Here is a 4780-nt window from a genome sequence, read left to right on the forward strand (position 1 = left end):
CGTTTACGTACATACATATATTGTTGATTCTTACACTCGAGAATCTTCAACAATTTTAGAGAATAGGTGGAACTTTCGTAATAGATATTTAATATTATAAGTTATGTACATTTCTAAAGAATTATTTAATTTAAACAAACATCGATATTAAAATATATATAGATGTATAATAATAAATCCATAACAAAGTTCACAGGATCCGTGTATCTACGATCCAGCAAAAGTAAAGATACTGTCGCATCTGTAACTGAATTACTGAACCTACTACGTGGACATGTTGATGCAGTTAAAGGCTGACGATGTTATTGATATATCTAGTAAAAGTGTAATAATTAACAATAAATTAAAAACTAATAATATTCAACATATTAAATATTCAAACAAATAAACAGTACAGTATGCCTTAGTTAGGGAACACAGAGACATAACTGTTAGCTGGAAATAACGGAAAATGGTGTAGTTAAAACGACTTGAATAACTTGCTAATTATATTTTTTTATATTATGTTACAGATTACAGAGGATTATGTACGTTATTTCAAAATTATTTTGAATATGCAAATCAGCAAGCCACGTGACAGTCACAGCTGATATTAAGTCGCGGTGGAACTCCGTGTATCAGAATTACATTATGATTTTTTTGGTATTTCGTAAATAGTATGATACCTCCGAAATATATTTGTTTTTGTGAAGGATATGTAATACTCCCTTAATTTTCATAGTTTCAGATCATAAAGATGTTTTCAGACTTGGGATTTTCAAGATGGGGATATTCCGTGTACTTAATGATTCGAGAAACCAGGACCATCCAAAAAAGTCACCTGCAAGAAGTCATACCCAAGCCCAGGTAAGCAAAGTGCAGACTCTTCTAACAGGTGAGAATCTACGAACCGAAAGTGGCAAAAGCCATTCACGTGCCTTAGTAAAAAAAAAAGTACGCAACACACTAAAAAAGAATCTCCATCTGAAGAAGCGATACAAGTTATGTGTACACAAATTGCTTCCACGACATATCCGTTCAACCTTTTCACACCTCAAGGAGCTGGAGAATGAAACGTTTATTCGTGCTATTTCATATCATATGAAAACATGCTGGTCAAGTTGCTAAGTGCGGATCCCTATGGTTTTCTGTGCGATCAGACTGTTGAACCGTCGTTTTCGTACACAATATGGATTATAGAAAGATGCAGGGAGTAGGGGTGTGCTCTGAGCATGGAATCCTCACAACGGAACATTTTCTAATGAAAACTACGACTCAAAGCTATGGTCAAGATGAAGGATAATCATTATTGATGCTTCCGAAGTTCCCTTGTTCTGAAAACAAATCTTGTGTTTTGAAGTTCGGGAAAAGTGTATGTGTGAATAATGAATTTCTACATAATTTTTCACACAAATGAAAATAGGCTTATGTTTTGCTTTAGTACTGAATCAGGGTGAAGTTCGTAAAGAAAATATAAATATAAGTAACCTTATAAACACGAAATGTGTTTTATAAGCAAGGCACGAATACTTTACCCTTTTGACTCTCCTTAGGATGAAAATATGTAATTTTTAAAAACATTTAAGTGTACCTTAGACTGGATTATAGTAAAAGAGAAGTATCCGCGACCTTCTTTCTTTGAGTTATAGTGCTTGCTATATCTAGAACAACAACTGGACGAACAGATTCAAAAAGTCGCTTATCACAAGATCCGCAAGATTAATCAAATACTGAAAATAAAACTCGTTTCCGTCAAATCAGAGTAAATCTTATAAATGTTATTAGTTCAACGAGGCAGTGCTTGAGCTAATCTTCCTTCGTCACGTGATGTACATTACTAGGAGGCTTAAATTTCTGTCATAATCATAAGTCATTTCTGTCATAATGATAAGTCGTTCGTCTACAACTGATACATACACCGCGTGAACAAGAAGACGTTGTTTATAACCTCTTAGCTATACTACGAGACAGGTTGTTTTTTCAATATGAGTGTATTCAAATGTCATCTTATGCTACACTACGAGATACGTTGTTTTTTATATATGAGTGTATTCAAATGTCATCTTATGCTATACTACGAGATACGTTGTTTTTCAATATGCGTGTATTCAAATGTCATCTTATGCTATACTACGAGATAGGTTGTTTTTTTCAATATGAATGTATTCAAATATAATCCTATGCTATACTACGGGATAAGTTGTTTTTTTTAATATGCGTGTATTCAAATATAATCTTATGCTATACTACGGAATAGGTTGTTTTTTCAATATGCGTGTATTCAAATGTCATCTTATGCTCACTAAACTCTTCGTTTAGCCTACAAATGGGCATGAAATGATTGTGTGTTTCACAAACAAAGTTTTAGATATAAAACATATCCTCGTGCAGATACATCTTTGGGTAAAAACAAAACAAACAATTCCTTATTTTACTTTTTAAAACTTAGGATAAAAATCTTCTAACCATTTAGTTCGTACGTATTAAACTCGTTCCTATGCGTCCTCTATAATTAAAAGGTCAAGATGTTCGTTTTTCATTTGGTCGAATTATGGTAACAATAATAATTAAGGAAGAAAATTGAATAAATTTGCCTAAAAATTACTGGCTACAGTTTCCGTTGCCTTTGGGTCAATTAACACCCCATATTTAACCTAACAAACTTTCTAGAATTCTTTATTGCCTAATCTAGTCCTAGAATACAAATGTGCGTTTTGGAGTTTCTTATTTGTATGCCGTGGAGTCTGCGTGAAGATCCTATTGTATGAACAAGTAGAAAATTAATATAAGATAATATAAAACCATATTACTAAGCAAATTCCAAATTTGGATTTAGAATATCTTACTGATAACTCTTTCGGCTTAATTTTAAAAACTTGAATAGATTCAGAATACACCAATAATCTTTCCTGTCTCACACATTATTTCTGCCTACCAAACTGTTAATAAGCGTTCAGCCAACTCATATCATTTCTCATGCATAGATAATGTTTACATTAAATGATGTTCTATTTATTACATTAGATCAACAAAAAGCTGGAGGTCATGAAACTTATAGACGATATGCATTTCTGTGGATTGTGCAAGAGCTTAAATAGAAAGCAAATATGTTCATGATCCTTCCCAGGGGTATCACTGTGAATACTGAGAGCTTAATAGATAACAGACTATAAAATGTTATCGTCGTTTATCCATAGCCGTTGTGAGGCTTCTAGAGATTAGAATAATATATGTTTTCAACGTAAATGGCACAAGTCTACTCTAATATTTGAAATGTACTTTTACATCAATTTTAAGCAGGTAAAAATACCACTTTGGTAGTTTGTGTTGTTTAAAAATTAATCTTATACACTAGAAAATTCTAATGGTTTAACCCTTTAGCTTGATATTTGAGAGATCTCGAGTTCGAATACTAGCCGAGGAATTCAGAAAGATGAAATTATCATACTATGAATCTTCCAGTGGATCTGCTAAAATCCAGAGTTCGAGTCCTCGCTGTGTACAAAGCGCAGAAAACCAATTTTGTAACTTTGCGGTAAAGCAGATAACCAAACCACATTATGATATAAGTGATCCAAATAATCATCACGAGTCTAAAACATTAGCCATTAACTAGAAGATCAAGATATCGCCTTTTTGTTCATTATGAGAAAGCAAATAGGTCAATAAGTTCTGTTAACAAAATTAGAGAGTTAACGCTTTCAATAATTTTTTACTTATATGAGTTAATGCTTTCAAATAATTTTTAACTTATATGAGTTAACGCTTTCAAGAATTTATGTAACGTATATGAATTAACGCTTTCAAGTATTTTTTTAACTTATATGAATTAACGCTTCCAAATAATTTTTTAACTTATACGTGTCAATGATTTCAAAATTAATTAAATTTTCCTATCAAGTCAGCTTCGGAATAGATAATAGATAAATTACTATTAAAAACATAAAAATGATGTTATAAAAGAAATCCAATGGCTTCTCATAATCAGCAAAATCTAAATAAGATTTATTCAACATCATTTTCATAAATGCATATATATATATATATATTGTTGTAATACATTTTCTCGGATATGATTAAGATATCAGAAATTTATCTTAACTATCAAAAATCTGAAAAATTATTCAATAGTTCAAGCATGCTATGAATCATACTTCTGTATTCTTATCATTTAGTTTAAATAATTAAGTAATGATGTTTATGATTCTTTTCAGCCACAATGATGTTTTATGTACTCTAGATTTCAGTATATATATAAATTGTATTTAACAGTTAGATATAACGTTTTTTTAAATTCCTGATATTATTCAATTATTTCAGACTCTTTAGCTGTTCCTTGTCTATACAGATACTGTTGTTAATAAAAATCTCTTAGTAATTTTATTGGATAAAACTTTTTCGGTGCACCTTTAAACAATCTCAACTTACTCAGGAAAACTATATAACAATGTATGTCCTTTAATTGGAAACTCTAACCCTTTGTTTTTCTTTCATTCGCTATTATGAATAGTTATTCCAAGTTTTGTGAGAGCGCACAGACTATTTTTTTAAAAGTTACCACCACATACTCGCATTTTGCAAAACTCTCGGCAATAAAGTCTATTATTTTCAGGCATCTTCGATTTCTAGCTTTATATTGTTTCAATTATTATGTATTTAAATGTTACTACTGCCTACTGCCATTATTTGAGTGGACACACTGGACGAAAATGAAATATGTCCAAAACTTCAAACTGTTTTTATAATTTTCTCTCACATATAAAAATCGGTGCATTTGTATAATGGACATAGCTTAATCCAT

This window comes from Limulus polyphemus, unplaced genomic scaffold (assembly GCF_000517525.1).
Source record: "Limulus polyphemus unplaced genomic scaffold, Limulus_polyphemus-2.1.2 Scaffold443, whole genome shotgun sequence".
Classification (NCBI taxonomy): domain Eukaryota; kingdom Metazoa; phylum Arthropoda; class Merostomata; order Xiphosura; family Limulidae; genus Limulus; species Limulus polyphemus.